An 18,538-nucleotide genomic window follows, 5' to 3' on the forward strand; every position below is an offset into this window, starting at 1 on the left:
TTATTCTTAATTTTCTCCTCCTCTGAAAAGGCCAAGGAATCCTTTACTGCTTTTAGAATATAATCAGAGAACTTTTACTAACACAACTTCAGGATATAAAGTGTAATCACATATTCGTACTTAGCCAAACCAAGGAAAGCCTACATTCTTACATTCACATTCATTCATTAGAAATTCATAGATCCCTAGGAGGCCTACAGGCTAGTACAGAAATGCAAACTGGTTTTGTTCTTTTTTTTTTTTTTTTTGAGGAAGATTAGCCCTGAGCTAACATCTGCCACCAATCCTCCTCGTTTTGCTGAAGAAGATTAGCCCTAAGATAACATCCCTGCCCATCTTCCCCTATTTTACATCTGGGACGCCTGCCACAGCATGGCTTGATAAGCAGGGCATAGGTCCATGCCTGGGATCCTAACCGGCCACCCCCAGGCTGCCAAAGCAGAACGTGCAAACTTAATCACTGTGCCACGAAGCTGGCCCCTGGGTTTCATTCTTATTACTTAAATTCTGGCATAGTTTCCACAAATATTTTTCAGAGGAAAACGAAAACCTTCTATTTATAAATAACACTAAAGCTTCACTTTCATATAAAAATCCATCTAAAATCTTAATTTTTCTAATTTAATTTATTAACAGCTTTATTTATACATTTCATTTGGATATGGTTTCTTAGATGTAACAAATTGAAGAAATATGAATCAACAGATAACACTGATAAACAAAAATATGCCATTGATACCAATTACTTGTTCTGGTGGTTATACATTTTTTGTGGCAATAATATATTTTCAAATTTTCAGAAAGATGGCTTTACTCAATGTTTTAAAAATTATATATTAGATAGAAAATCTCCAAAATTATAAATTCTAATTAATCTATATTTTCTGAAACATATTGTCACGTTATTCTGTAATTTTCATATTAACATTATTGCTCATATTAATGGTAAGATGACAATATTCATGTTGGAAAATGTATTAGGGACTCATGTATATTAATTCCTAAAAACCAAGCCAGGCTAATGTTGCAACCATCCCATGGATTGCACCTGCTTGTCTTAAGGAATAATTATGATGGAAGACGTTTATAATTTATATGAAACTTATTCTGAAAGCGAAATTATTCACTTTTTTGTCTAGTAATTTACATATGTTTTTTATGCAGTTGAAAACCTCAAGAGTTTTCAAGAGGTATTGCTGCTTGCTCAGGAATACAATATTAATCATAAGATTTTTATGTTATTGACATACACTATGAGCTAAGAATTTTAACTAAAAACATGGAGAGAAATTGAGAGGACAGATGCTTACAAATTTGTATCATTTTCCATAAATTTTTAATTCAAGGAAACCTTAAATTAGGACCACATTAAGTCATAGGAAATATATCAAGTAATATCAGGTGTTTAGAATTGTTTAAAAATTATTGTTTATTTTTTAAAAGAAGTCCAAAATCTAGCTGTCAATGTATTCTAATATCTGATTTTTAGGCCCCAAAAGTATTCTAAAACAAGTCTTACATGATAGAATCCACTAGGAGTCACCTCTTTAGATTCATCCATTAAGACTGTACAACATCCGGGTTCATTGCCATGGCTATTGATGGGGGTTCAGGGCAGGCTGCCCCAAAATATGTCACTTTGGCATATTGATTATTTTGAATTAAAGTTACTTAAGAAATAGCCAATGCAAGAAGGATACTCCGACCCTCCTTTGTCCTCCTGAAAGCAGGAAACTTCACCCCATGTGAAGGGTACCCTCCCTACCCCTGGATGGTAAAAGGCAGCTAGGGATTTCAGGGTCCAGGGCTGAGAAGGCTGCATAAACAAACCTTGTTACTTCTCTAATTTACTAATTTACTACCCCAAGCCCAAACCTCTTCGTTTTGTCAATTCTTCACAAACTGTTTCCTTGTCTAAAAGATATAAAACTGCCTGCTTTAGTCACTTCTTTGAGCCTTATATGCTTGGGGCTTCTGCATGTACAAAATTAATTTTTTTTCTCCTGTTAATCTGTCTTATGTCAATTTTATTAGACTAATCAAAGAACCTAGAAGGGAAGGAGGGAAAAGTTTTCCTCCTCTACACTATTGTGTTGGGGGTATTGTGTTAGGGACATAATTGTCCAGCATTCACACACAACCTGATTAGCAAAAACATTAATCCTCAAAATGGTTTCTTCTCTGCCATAATTTGTTCCTAAGCCACTATCTGGTGTGTAATCACTTGGTATCATCTAATTAACAAGAGAAAAACACAACATTAGGTTTGAACAATGGAGAGAGCTTTTAGGCTAGAATACAGAGGAAGTAGATTTGAGTTCTGGAACTGTTATTGGGCAAACCGTTCAACCTTCCTGAGTCCTCACTTTTCTCTGTTGTCAAATAGTGATGAAAATATTCAACATTCATAACTTGACTGCTGATTTATTGAATTTTCATCCAACAAACATTTATTGATCCTTTATCATAAGCTGCTTATATATGATACTTGATTTTGGAGACACAATTTTCATTAAATTTTAAAGTTGAAAGAACTTATGTTAGAATAAGGCACTAAGACCAATAAATCATTATGCGCTGGTGTGATAAGTGCAATCACAGGGGTATGCGCAGTTTCTCTAAAGCAAAGGAAAAGCAGATGTAAATTTTATGGAAGGGAAAGAGAATGTCTCCCCAGGGGAGGTGATCCTTTCAGGTTTAGAAGGATATTTGAGCAGAAGAGTTACCTAGATAGAAACATGGCAAGAAGACTCAGACGAAGAGGAGAGCGTGTGAAAAGACAAGAAACCTGTCCTTCAGAGCCTGAGTATTAAGTCCTAGCCTCGACTCAGCTTAGACATTTAGGTATATGTTTTTCTCAATTCTAAGGCACACATTTTTTTTCACATTTTTACATCAAGGAAATAAGGGTGCATTTTACAGTCAATGGTGTCTTGTAATCACCATCAGTCAGATGGTTATTGTTAGAAAGTTCAGTAAAAACTTCCATTGATATTTTCCATTAGGATCAAGCAAGAAGCAAGATCGATACATCTTAGATTTGGTGAAATACAAATAGAGATAGAGATGGAGATGGGAGAGGGAGATGGAAATGGGAGAGAGGGAGGAAGAGAGAGAATAGATATGTGTTGTCTCATGGTGAATTTCTATTGGATTTTCTACTATACTTTTCTTCCTTCTTGTTTACACTGGTTTACCTTTCAGCTACCATCCACAAATAACTTTTAACACATCCTGATGGACTCGTGTGCTATTTTCACCTTAAATTATTTATGGAGAAGAATTAAGTGTACTCTCAACAAAGTATTATGCTTCCCTGTAAAATAAATCATAAATTAACTTAAAATGCAAGCTAAAATTCTATTCCTTCCAGAATGGTGATTTACAAGGATATGTATAATCAACAATTGACACATCCCCTGATGCTCACTGTGCATCAAATGTTACATGGTTCCAATCCGGTTAAAAGCAAGGGCTCTGCTTTCCTAAAATACTCAACTCTAGAATTTATTCTACATTGAATTTATAGCAGGATAAAATAGAACATAGGATATTCTGGATCTTCTATTGGTTCATAAATTGTTGGAAGACTATTTTTTAATGAGTAGAGGAAGGCTAATCAAGATTTCCTTTTAACTTACAGTCTTAAAATTATTGTCTTTTCTCATATTAGCTGAACTGTGAGTAAATAATTCACTACGTTTTAAGTATTTCTTTTTTTGTACGTTTCTCCAACAGACTGTGAACTCCCTGAAGGAGATGTCTTATCCTCCTTAATACCATTTGTTTCTGAAAATTGACAAAGGACTTTTCAACATATTAAGTGATTGGTAAATGATTGTTAAATGTTTAGTATATCAGAGAATTGAATTTCTGAAGATATAGACACACATAAGCAGTGTTACTTGATAAAGAGCAGGTTAGAAATTGAGGGACTCATAAGTTAAGACTGAGAATAAAGATATTTTTTCATTCATTTCACAAATAAAACTCATAAACACATATTAGCAGTATACATCTAATCAAACTACTTAATATGGAAAGTATCTAAAGATATCTGACTCAAATGGATGTAGCAGTCAAATACATAGATATTAAAATATAAAATTTCACAAACTTTACAAAAAAGGATTGAAATAAGACAAAATTACAAAATATAGTGCATGAACCATTGATTATGTAGCTTGGGCAGTGTTCTCATGAACAATTATATATAAAACCTACTTGTATTATTCACATAACAATTTAATACAATGGAATACTACTCAGCCATAAAAAAGACAAAATTGTCCCATTTGCAACTACATGGATAGACTTTAAGGGTATTATGTTAAGTGAAATAAGCCAGACAGACAAAGACAATCACCACATGATTTCACTCATATGTGGAAGATAAACAAACACATGGATAAAGAGAACAGATTAGTGGTTACCAGAAGGGAAGAGCAGTGAGGACTGGGCAAAAGGGGTAAAGGGGCATATATATATGGTGATGGATAAAAATTAGACTACGGGTGGTGAGCATGATGCAGTCTATAGAGAAAGTGATAACTAATAATGTACACCCAAAATTACACAATGTTAGAAACCCCTATGACCTCAATGAAATAATTGAAAAGAAAAGTTTAAAATTCAAAAGAAAAGGATAAGGAAGTAACCTGATAATTTAATATTTATATTGAGGAAATGAAATAATTATATGTAATAATGAAGTACTTATATTTGAGGGGGATGCTAAGTGTCATGAATGCTAAGAAAAGTTCCTCTATAATTTGCACTCAAAAGCAAATGCAGGAACTGAGGTCGGATTAAGGATGAACTGTGGGTTTTGAGGATAAGCGTAGGAACTCCATATTAAAATCAGATGAGGCAAAATGTAAAATCTCTGCAGGATGCCTTCTTCTCGGTTAGGCAGTATCATCCAGCACTTTAGGAATATCACGTTAGAAAGAGTAAATAGTTACCACGCCTAAAGCAAATAATTTTTTGAACATTTCTCAAATTTGACCAGTGAATTTACCCAAATTTACTTCTTTTATAATCATTTTTTACTCAAATTGCATTATCTTTTTTAATATGAGTGCCACAGATTATTTTAAAATAATAAAACCTTTGCCTACTGACTCTGCTTCCTCTTAAAGAGTAAATTTCTGGGGCCAGTCTGGTGACCTAGTGGTTAAGTTCACGCACTCTGTATCAGTGGCCTGGGGTTCACAGGTTCGGATGCTGCGTGTAGACCCACACCCCGCCCATCAACCCATGCTATGGTGGCATCCCACGTACAAAATAGAAGACGATTGCACAGATGTTAGCTCAGGGACAATCTTCCTCAAGTAAAAAGAGGAAGCTTGGCAACAGATGTTAGTTCACGGCCAACCTTCCTCACCAAAAAAAAAAGAAAGAGAGTAAATTTCTTTCTATAGTCTGCATGTATTGGCAGACATCCAGCTCTTATTTTGTATCACACAGTCAGAAGAATTTTCAAACAAACAAACAAACCAAAACTCATTTCAGAGTGTTTTATTTTGTGAAAGTATTCATCAGTCTCTCTTAACACTTACACTGCAAATTCAGGAAATCTGGAGGGCAGAGCACTTTAGAACCACCTATTGCTCAAGCAGACAAGGAAGGGCTTCTAGAAGTAATTACTCTAACAGCTGCCAGAAGGTTTCTGCAGCCTTTTAAGCGGGAACAGAGCAGCTTTAACGGCCATCTACAACCTGCCTGGTCAACCAATCAGGATTTACACGGCTACGAATTTCTCAAGGGTTTCTACTGGCAGAAGCCCTCTGGGTGACTGGAAGCATCCTTGGGCCCCCCAAAATACAGCTACTGTGGCCCCAGGATCTTCCTCTTCAGTACACTCAAGTGTGCCCTGGGTTATTCTGCATTCTGCAAGAATATGGCTGGGGGTGCAGGGAGTAAAACTTTAAACAGTAAAATAAAAATGTGTATGCAAATCCTTCCACTCAGGTCTTAGAAAATATCAAGGAAGAAATAAAACAGGCTTTGGGACTGTGTCTAAACATGCCATCTGAATATTGCCCCAATATGGAACCTTGGTACACATAAGCAAAGCAACATAAATATTTATAAACATCTAAACTCCCCAAATGTGGTAAAATCTGAATCACTGGATTTTCTCCCAGCAAAAAGTGTCTATTAACTAACATTTGGATATAATAATAATTGTTATTTGAAATGATGAGCAGATGTAGCAGATGATAATATTCATGTGAAAGTCAGTCAACAAATAGCCTAGCTGCTGGGAGATATAAATATTAGTACAATATAGTTGCTACCTACCATCAAGGAAATTCCAGCTTAGTGAGAACACAGGAAGAGTTTATTTGTGTCTATGTAGTGTCTTTTGAAACCGGCAGCAAAAAAGAAAAACAAGAAAAAGCACTGCTTTCAGGATGACATTCATGGTGAGTGCATTTTATTATGCTCTGATATTTGGAAACTGGATATTCCACATGTGGTATATACATTTATCATTTTCACTCACTCTCTGCTAGTACGTGTGTGTATGTGTGTGTGTGTAAACAAGGCCATCCATCTCCAAAGCTATGAGAGCAAAGTTATTATACAGCTTGCTGTCATGTGAAAAGTAGTATCTGTAAGTCAAATACACCAAAATTAACCTTTGTGGAATCAAACAAAATACCCATGGTCAAAATATTTTCTTCAAGAGGGAGAAAGTTTTTTCTCATATGTGACTTTCAAGGTTATAATCTTGGGCTTCAAAACTGCACTTTAACAAAAGTACTTGTTTAATAGAGGCATTTACAAAAAGTAAACATATTAAATATCAGAATTCGAAGTTAGTAAGATTGTGTGCTTAAAATACAAATTCAGGGATAACAGTAGTCATTTGAAATAAACAAGCAAAAAGATATACATATGTGTATGTATGTATATATTTTAAGTAACAATAAAACCATAATATTTCTGATATACATTTGCATACATACTGAAAAAAATTAACATAATATGGTAGATCAATAATTTGAATTAATGGTATGCATATATAATGTCCTACATACATGATAAACTAAGTAATTTACATTAGAGTTTAATATCTCTAGTAACTTAAATTGACTGTCCTATATTTTTCTATAAAAGTAACCTTCACTTTCATATCTAAATATTAACTGTGGTGTTACAGACTTATTTTAAATATATCCAAATTATATATTCATCATGAAGACAGTTATAAGAATTGCTTTATAATTTCTTTAGTGTATCAAAATATTTCACATTCACACCTGACAATTTCCCTTACAATACCACTACAGGTTTTGATTATTTATGATGTTGTAAAGCTAAGATACAAGACTGTAGTTTCTCCTCTATTCTGTCCTCCAGATCTTTCAGAGCAACGTCCATGCATGAGTTTTATAAAATTCATCACTAGGAACTGCTGTCTGGCAAGCACTCCCATTTTCTTATTCCAGCAGCCAAAAAGAGCTGGCAAAATCTGCAAGCCAGCAACCACTTAATCTATGGCAGACTCCTGGTGCCATAAATCCATAACCAATCAGGATCAGCTGATAAGAAACGCAACCTGGCTAGAACGACGTCTATTCTGGGAAAAAACCTTGCTGCCATCCTATGTGGCCATCTCCAATTTTTTGCTTTACAGCATAGACTCAAACTATGTTGGTGCCTGTGAAAATTAATAATATAAGAATAAAAAAATAATATCTAACACTCATTTAGTGCTTACAACGTACTGGGATGTGTGCTGAACATTTTACATGGATTATCTCATTTAATCCTCCCAAAAAATGTAGGGATTATCTGACGTAAATAAATTAACCAATACTTTAAGCAGTCACTAAAAGGCAGCGATGGGACTGGGATCCTGGGCAATGTTTATCGAAACCTTTGTTTTTAATCACTGCCCTATCTGTGGAAAAGTCCATCAAACGCAATTAAGAGCAACAAGGCAAGCCAAAAGGACTCATACCTCTGTGTTTGAAAACATGAAATGAATGTATTTTAATAAAGAATTACTGGATAAAAATCCAATGAAAAATATGCCTTAGTTTATACCTATTTTTTTCCTAAACAATGATTTGGAAGAAAAAAAAAACCACTATACACTTCAGAATTTTGTTCAATCTCCTTATATAAAGTATCTACCCCAAACACCATTTGGAAGAAACATTCTGCATTTTGATAATGCCTTCTGTTACAATGTTATTAAATTCACAAAAAAACCTCCAAAATACAATGTCCTTATAGTGCATTTATTGATATCAGAAATGTACAGCTATGAGTCGCCTAAGAGGAATACGAGTACCCTAAGCATGACCTAACATGCATAAATTAACATGCATGTAACCAGAAATGCGGGATGCTTTCGCCACAGGCCAACTTTTTATATCCCCATAAAGTTAACCAACCTTTGGCTTGATTTTTTTCTGTCAGTGAACAGACAGGTTAAGACTACAGCTTAATAAGTTATCTACTGCTTACCTTGTCTAACAAAGTTCTTCAATAAACCAAGCTGACGTTTTTTATGATAATCCGTTTAGTACATGAAGGTCTTATGCAAATGACATGAAATGCTGGCAAAATAACATAGAACCTGTGCTTGTTAGTGTTTTATTTTTATTTCGTGCCATTCAGAACGTTAATTATCAAGTTAACTCACATTTTTGTTCACTCTAAAAATGTACACTGACCAGTGAATCAGAAAACTGGGAGACCTAATTCTCCAATAACCAGATGTGCACTTTGATTAAAACATGTACGCTGTCTAGGTCCTTTAAATTAGGTTGTAGGACTCCGTAATCCACAAGGTCTCTGCCAATTTTAAAATTTAATGAAACTACTTTCCATTTTTCTTCATTATTTCTCATACCCACAACTCCAAAAACACGCTCAAAAACTGACATTTATAAAAAGCTTCTAATTGTTTTTGCTTTTAGATGTGATAAAATCTATTTCTCTTGAAGTAAATCTTCAATAATTGATCAGATTTTAGGAACCTGATCTTTACATTTAGGACTACTGATCTGCTAAGTGACTCAGCAATTAAAAACTGATACAATTTCAAAAGGGTTTCTTCATTCAATCATAAAGCTGAACAGTTACCCAAAGATGAGCTAATGCACTTATTTCCATTTGGACCTCACCTAAACTATTACAGAAACAGAGATTTATAGCTTTGTTTAGAATTTTCCAGATATTTTCAAAAAGCATATTAAGCTTTTTTTTCCCCAAAGTAATTCAAAGTCTGGGTGACTTATTACCTCCATATGAGCTTACAGAGTAATATAAGGCTAAATATTTTTGGCATAGTAATCATTTGTCCTGAAAACACTTGATAATAAATTGAGATACATTACCCTAAGTTGAAAACCTTGCAAATATAGCTTGTTTTTCTATCACTCTGCTCAACTGGATTATACATTTCAGAAAAAAAAATCAGTCTATTCCTTTTATCAAGTATAAATGGAAACAAAATACCTGTTCATGCATGCATTTCTCCAGCTAAGTATGTCCTCACGCACTCACACCCAGGACAGCTTTGCACAATTTAGTTTATTTCTGTGATCCTAAATCTTGCACACCTGCTGCTAGCAGGTGTCTGCAGGTGTTTTCCTACAAGAAGTTTATTGACAGTTTATTGCAGCAAGAGTACTTTCTCTGGTAGTGACAATTAGCTGCCAAACCACTGCAGGCTCAGTAACATAGGACGATGATGCTTCATGTGCCATGAATGCATAACTATTTATCATCGGTCAGGCAAAGATTAATCATGCTTCTGTGATATCTTTTCCATGGAAGAACTAGTTATCAAATTCTGGTTTCCACAGATATTGTCAGTGTACTGGAATCAATGCAGCTGTACTATGAGTCTCATGGACATTTAACTTCTGACAGCTGTGAATGCTTCTTTGTGAATGCAGACATAGCTCTTTGACTCAGAGTTTCTGGAAGAACTCCAAGATGCATTCTCAAGTGCTGCTGCAGGCTCTCCGAGTGCATATTAGGAGAAGGTGGTCAGAAACCTCATGAACTGCTAACGTGGACAGATACTGGTATTTTTTCTGTACGCATATTTATTTCAACATAATTATAAAGAGATTAAGTGATAGTCAATGATGAATCTAATATTTATAAACTTTCAATATTGGACAGTTACACTTATGTCAATTCAGTTCATGTATAATTTTACTTACATTGAGGAAATACTGACATATCCAAACACTCAAATATTTTCTTTGAGTTTTATGGAGGTATTCATGTAACATCCATAGTGAAATTGGACTATTTTGACTTGGCCAGTCAATAAAATTAAGGGCGGACACTTAAAGATAATAAAATAAAATGTAGCTATTTGTAATGGATGTTAGCCATTTGTGATTAATTTCATGAAACAAAGTGGTTTATCAATTATCAAGAAATTAATTTAGTCATGAGATTATTTCATTGTACGTATTATTTTGAAAAAGTTTAGGAAATGTGTCATGCCATTTTCAATTTTTAATTATTTATATAACAAGTTCATGTCACAAAGGGCTATGGGGTTGTATCCGTAAACTTATGCGTGAAAGGGGTGATATGATTCCTCCCCAAAGGAACCATTTTACTCTCTTACTGTTGACTTTTTAGGAGGTATATAATGCTTGCTTTGTTTCCTGGTTTATTAAATATAAAATAATTATAGTCAAAATTCCAAAAATAGAAAAAAACTATTATTAGAGACATATTCTACTTTAGGCAAAAGTATACTGTATGTATTCAAAAAGTACTGTTTTATGAATCTTCTGTATTCAAGTTACTGTGACAATAATTGCTGTAGTTAATGATGTCTTTGATGTCCTTAAGGTTCATCAATATAAAGACATTTCATTTAGAAATATTTTTCATGATTAACTTAAGATATATTTTATTATTGTAATACTTAAAAGAGTAGTAATATGTACTAGTAATTTGAAATGTATTTGTACTGTTGACTTTCTCAGAATACATTTGATATTGTAGAAATGATGAACCACTTAGAACATATCTTTATTGAAGCTAATTACTAAATATTGATATACATTATTTTCACTTTTCCCTTAAACAGAAATAAAAGTCCAAAAGTGTGTTTTTGAATTACCATGATGAAGTCAAAAGATGGATACTGAGAGTGCCTGTAATTCATATCATAGTCTGCATCTTCTATGCACTGTCTGCATGAAATGTGGAATATCAACAACTACCTTGAAACTCAGTTTTCCCATTTGTAAGAAAAAAATAACACCTCATGAAATTGTTGTAGTAATTACATATAAGAAGGAGACAATCTACATAAAATAGCTAGCAAAAAATAAATGATTATATGTATGTTGTATGTATGTATACTTTTTTTACCTTTGATTTTGAATTATAAATGATGTATAAATTGCCTGTTGATGCTTGTGTCAACTGTGGCTGGTAAATCACATTATAAATTGAAAAAATCTGGGCAAACAGATGATTATTCTTTGAGACAAATCAATGTAGGCCTCCCTTTCTCTATTTCTAAATGCTACCATATCAATACTATAATGAAATACTTTTAAATGGAAATTCTTAGAAATAAGGTCATGCATATCTTCATTCAAGTAAGCGGCAGTACAGTCATTGACAAAATCTGTCTACATAGCAGTCACTGCTCATATAATAGAGTAATTAAGGACACAGATTGATTGTACGATGAATTGTTCATCTTATCCTGATGATTCAAGTCCAAATTGGGTATGTGTTCATTAGGATATGTAACAATCAATTAAAATTGCAGCATACATTGTATACGTCTTATGACAATAACTACAAACCTAGTGTCACCATAAAGCTTCATTAGCTTGCTAGAACGTGTTTGATCACGGGAAAAAAAATGCGTGATGTCATATTAAACAAAAAGGAGCTGCCACAGATCTGTTTTCTACAAATGGTAGACTATTAACAAGTTAGCACTTGATTATCAATATTTATTTAAAGAAAGATAGCTTTACCTTTTAGGATAAAGTGAATAATTTAAAGTCTACAATTTAACGAATATGTTATTTTTCTTGCAAGGAGATTACATTTTAATACTTATCATTTGATTAACCAGTGTGGTAGTCATATGATCCACTGAAGAGAAAGCGCGGTAACGTCTTCATACTTAAAATATGTAATCTACTCCAAGAGAGGTCTTCATAAATGCAAGTGCACAGCTGGTGCAAAGCCAGAGTCACGAACAGAGCTGAGATCTCTGAGATCCACTCTGCTGCCCTGGATCAGGTGGCTTCCTACTTATTTTGGACTTAAGCTCTCAAACAATTAATGCTCCTTTTGAAGCTATATTGATTTTGCCCCTGGAAGAAGTATAATAGTGGAAATATTTGTCATTTTATTAATAATATTTTAAATACATTGATTAAAAACAAACAACATTTAATCTCAAAAGTTACAGTAATTCCTTGTAACTGAGACTGGTTACCAAGCTATTACACCTTTGTTTTAAAAAATATAAATATGATCTTATTTAAACTGAGATTTATTCAGATCTTCATGGAAATTAGAGGCCATATTTGCATTCTACAAATTCATTAATTACAACTTGCTGTCCAAACTCTGTCCACTCTAATTGTACAAAATACCACTAAATTTCAAAATAGTCCTTTTGTATTCAAATAGTGGAGTGCAAGAGTTCAAGTGCAGTTTTATTACTGACTGACAGATTTCTCTGCACAAAAAGCCTATTCTAGATAATTCCTGAAGCAAAACACCCACTTAGGACTTTCTTTTCCAGTTCTACTAACATCCCACTGTGTAATCTAGAGTAAAGCACTTTGGAGAGTAATTCATCATGCATAAAAAGGCACTTATCTTCTAATAAAATTCTATTGATATAAAATAATCTACCTTTCCTTCTTTATAGGAGTGTAATGAGGATGTAATAAGGAATTCTGAAATGCCTGCAAAATGCCTTGAAATCTTTAAAGAATGGTAGAGGCCCTCAACTGAATGCAATTTAAAAGAATTGAATGGAGACCCTCAACAGAATGCAAATCACGCCTCTTGCCAAATGTGAATCATAATTGCCCTTATTTATTGAGGGTGTCATAATCACCATCATTACTTATGAGTGCAGCTGTTCCTAGTGATTGAATTTCCAAGGTATCCCAGAAATTGCACAAGAAACACAGTTTCAGCCTTCTAGGGACTTACAGTCTAGACCCACACTGTCCATATGGTAGCCACTAGCCACATGTGGCTATTTAAATTTAAATAAATTAAAATTTAAAAAATTGCAATTGTATTTCCTGTGTCACATCAACTACATTTTAACTGCTCAACAGTCACACAAACAAAGAGAACAGATTAGTGGTTACCAGAAGGGAAGAAAGTTGGGGGGTGGGCAAAAGGGGTAAGGGGGCACATGTATATGGTGACAGATAAAAATTAGGCTATTGGTTAATGACGATCATGCAGACAGAGATACTTCCATCACCACAGAAAGTCCTAGTGAAATGCACTCTTGGAGAGGCTTGGTCAATATATGCTACAAGAAATATTATTCAACTATAGAATTTATGCAAGAGTATTTTTATATATTATATTCCATTTATTTTGACTAGAGAATACAGATGATTTGTCAGAAAATCAAAATGTCTCTGAAATCACCCAACTACCCTGATATGAATCAACTATATATCTCAAACATAACAGGGTCTACCGCAATTTAGGTACGAAATAAATATTTGTTGGATGAATAAATTCATAAATGACAAGTATTTCTTGTATATGCAAAGAGTTTTTTGGAGATCACTTTTCTCACTATTGAGGGGTAACAAGTAGAAAAAATTCTCAATAAGCAACGATAATCTAGTCCAGAAGAAAATGACAACTTTAAGCAGGAAATAGAACACTGTGCTAGATCAGGTGCTAGACAATGTAAGAGAATGTTTAGATACGCAAGTCTTCAATATTGGTTAGAGTGGAGAGAGAAGATTTTTTTGGAGAAGAAGGGTTTATGGTGAATCTCCAGAACAATAGATAAAAGAAAAGTGAAGAGCCAGTTAGATGAAAGGACAGTGCAAACCAAAGTTTTGGAGTTGAGGGAAAGGCTGATTTATTTTGAGGGGTAGAGAGATTATGGGGATCTCCTGTTGAGTGAAGAGTTCCGGTTGATAAAAGTTGAATAAAGTATCACCAATTCAGACATTTTTATACAAGCAGTGGTCCTTCTGAAAATTTTGTGACAAAACTGTGGTTTAGGGTGATAAATTGTTTTTCTTTGAAAAACCAGAAAGGGTACAGAAAATGTAAGCATAACACGATGCCTGTTAGAACTTGTTTCCTAAAAATGATTAGAGATATGCGAGAACCAAGAACCAACAGATCCCAAGAGACAAATCACAGCTCTCACAGAAGGATACATAGAGAAGCTAATCTAGCCATGTAATGAAACTGCCTCTTTTCCAGTGGAATTGTGCATATTTCAATGCAAGTATAAGCCAGATGGCAGCAGCCTTGGTTCTATCAGGGCCTGATGATAGTTTGTATATTTAAAATATGTCACAATTACACACTCATGCATCTTCCTGCAGATAGCCGTAAAGATTTGCTGCTGACAATTTCAAGTATAATCACTTGGCTTCTTCTTTGATCTCACCCTTCACCCATTAGAGTATCAAATAAAACTAATGTCGTCAGTACACAGCATGGTGTTCTACACAGTGAAGAAAAGGGAAGCTAGATTCTATTAATTACTAATCTATTAGCTAATATGGACTGCTAGAATTGAATGTCACATATAAGAGTTATGAAGAGAAACCATTTTAATGAATCAATTTACACTCATATATTTAGACACATATTTGGTGTCTCCATTGAAAGCAATGTATCATAAAAAAATAGATTTGAGAACTATGGGATAGAATTAATTTGGTGAAGTCATTTTCAACTCTTCATCACCTCTCCTATCATTCTTCCAAATATTATCCTTTTTTTCAAGTACTTTACAAATTTTTCTTTTTATTTTTTATTGGAAATGTACATGCAAATTGAAAATTTCAAGCAGTGAAAAATAGAATGCATGGTGAAAAATAAATTTCCATTCTACTCAGGACTCCCCAGTTTTCTCCCAAGTGGCACACATCACTACTGAATTTATGATTCCTTCCAGAAAGATTCTCTCCTTTTTTTCTCTCTCTCTTTCTTTCTAAACAATGTATATAGATGATGCTATATACACTACTAATAATGATAGAACCATATTCCTATATACAATGTTATGAAAGGCAGAAGTGTATTCCAAGGTATAGAGGGATGTGTACCACTTTTCTTTTAGTCACACATGTAGGCTGTCCTTAGCCATTTGCAAATGCAAGCATTTGTTACAATGAATATATTCTTACATATTGTTTCATACATTGTATTTTGGTCCACTTGTAGGCTACCTTCTGAAAATATAATTGTTCAAAAGATACACGCATTTTAAATTTTAGTAGATATTTCCAAGTGGTCCTCCAAATAAGAATTTTTAATACATCATTCTGGCAAAAGAATATCAGAGTGTATTTACAAGGAACTGTATGAGGCGAGGAAGAAGACTGTCTATTTTACGTATATCTTTCTTTCATGCCTCTGAGAGCATATTTCTAAGACTGTAAATAACTAATTAAGTCTATAAGTGAGTAAATAATCTTGGTGAAATTAGTCGTTTAGCTGCCCATTTGGATTTGATAAATATCACTGCATAATATGTTTGGCTGTTGTAATTCCAAATGTATCAAACTGATAAAAAACATATGCTATACAGATATTTAGTCCAGGAATTGCAATAGAGAAACAACCATAAAGGATGACTCATGTTTTCCTTTCCAGGAGAAACTTTTCTCCTTTTAGGAATATGTGGTATTTATCATTTCAATTTCAAAGATAGTAAAAATATAATTTAGGTCTGAAAAATGTATCATTTACTAAATAAGGTTGTATAGACATTAATTATTACTATCATAAAAGTAATCTATTAGAGTTAATTTGGGGGGAGTCTGGAATCTAGCATCAGAATTCTATAATCTTAATGCACCAGTTAGGCTAACAAAAAGAAATGCAAGATCTACTAGCTTTAGATTTCAAAGATGCTGATTGGTCTTTATGAAATCTCATTATTATTACCAAAGAATTTCCTTGTTTATAATCTCTGTTAGGTTGCTTCATGAGGGACTATAATCCTCAACTTAGCATTTTAATATTCTAAAGAATTCCCACAGTGATGCACAAATGTAATAGGATGAGATATTTTAAGAAATGCATTAATACAAGAATTTCTCCAAAGAGTCCACAAGGCACACAAACAATAATTCCAAGTAATAATATATATGAATTCACAAAAATACATGGTGAATTTCAAGTGACAATTATGCTAATTGTGGTTTGAGTTTAAATTTTAATAGGCAGGTATCAAATTGTGTCCCTAATTTGCACTAATTACTGCCAAATATATTGCCACATATGAAATGTATCTATGATGGTGCTAGACCATGAGCTAATTATAATATGCATAAATATATTCTCAAACATTTGGACAAAGATTCAAAGATTCTCAGCTTTTCATATCCAGCTAGATCAAATAATGTTTAATTTAGTATTAATGACCTTAATACTGGAGAGATCTATCTGCTCAATCATTTCATTTTCTAGCTCCCAAGTGTGTTTACGCAATCCTGTGTGTTCATCTGGGTACTGCATGAATGCATGTATACATGCCACATGACTGTATATTGTTTAGTATAGACTAAAACATAGATGCGTTTGTTCTTGTGGATGAACGTCTTGGCTCAAATTCAATCCCTGTTACATGATTCATTTATTTCTTTTCTAGGCAAATAGTCAACATTCAAAGCAAATAGGAGTCTACAGATGAATAAATGAGGTTTTTCCTTATTATCCTGAGGTTTTCCTTCCCATGTTCTTATGTTCTAGTCTCTTCATGTCACAGTATTTTCTCAAAATTCACTTTCCTGCAGAGTAGTTTATAGAGACACCTAGTGGTAAATGGTAATGGTGGCTTCTCAGGCCATCCCTAATATTGAGTTCACGGTAGAAAGTTGTCATCATTTATTTATTTGATCCACAAGAGGTAAACCGGAATACTTTTAGCATCAGTGTATCTAACAAAACTATAACCTAAATTACTTGCAAATATATTTAATACTTCTTAGCTTAACAAAATTTATTTTATGAGGGTAATAAGTATTTAAAATGAAAATAATACAAAATCAAAAATTAAACTAAAACTTGATATTAAATGCAATTGTTAAGATTTAGGAAAGTGATAAAATAATGAACTAAAATAGCTATATTTCACCTGCTTTGAGAAGTCCAATAATTGAGTAAGCCATTCCACACTCTTTCAGAAGTTCCATAGTTTATCAACATTGAAAATTATGTCTATGATAGAATTTAACATTTTTATGCCCAAAGTTTCTAACTGTAATTAATATGCAATTTTAAAATATGACACTTGAAAGCTTTCATTTTGAAAATATGAAACTGCTTTTATACTTCAAAAAATAAATTTTCTAAAATGCTTATATCATGTTAGAAGGCAATGACTAAATAAAAAACAAAGTAAAAAGTGAAGTTTAAGTTGTCTGTTTATATAATGTACCTGTAGCAGGTAGCTATCATTCCTAGGCCAAATGTTTCTAAATTTAACAAAAAGTTCTATTATAAGATTTCATTTTCATTATCTGATATTACAGATTACTTCTTTTCTCCCTTTGATGTACATACCCCAAATTTAAACAAAATAAACAAAATTGTTTCCAAACAAAGTATGAATGGCTTAACTAAAAAATATTTGCTAAACAGATTCAGAGGAAACTTCAAGAAATATTGCAAAACCTCAGAAGACTACGATATTCATCACCTCTAGAACACTCCTAATTCAGCATGCTAGAGGGAAGATACATTTGTGGCTATATATATCAGAATCTATATTAATCCTATGTTTAATCAGGATATTATAACCACAATATTATCCCAAATGTTACCAAGAAGATAATATCAATTATGTTTAAGACAATTCCAAAAGATACAACACAATTAATCCATAAGAAAATGGATAAAATATATTCAAGTAGTAAAACCACACAGTTATCAAAGGAACAGGCACATGTGTACTCAGCCTGCATCGGGCCACTTATGATGATCAACTTTTTTTCTATACGTGGGATGATCTAATATTACAAACATTGGAAATACAACTTACAAATGTAAAGACCCTCTTTTGGGGAGGGAAGTGTCTGGTTTCATGGAAAGAGCCAGGAGTACTTACTGTAGAGATGACGTTAGTGGAGTTTGGCAGGTGACTCTTCAAGAAACTCGTTTTCTATCCACACTGCATTTATTTAGGGGTTTCCAGCTTTTTAATACACATCAAATATATTCACATTCTCTCTGAAAGTCGTTCGCATTCCCTTGTATCGCCCAGACATACCTATAAAACTTAATTCTCAAAAAAAAAAAAAAAATTAGAGCCCTTGTTTGCGGCTAG

This window comes from Equus asinus, chromosome 11 (assembly GCF_041296235.1).
Source record: "Equus asinus isolate D_3611 breed Donkey chromosome 11, EquAss-T2T_v2, whole genome shotgun sequence".
NCBI lineage: Eukaryota > Metazoa > Chordata > Mammalia > Perissodactyla > Equidae > Equus > Equus asinus.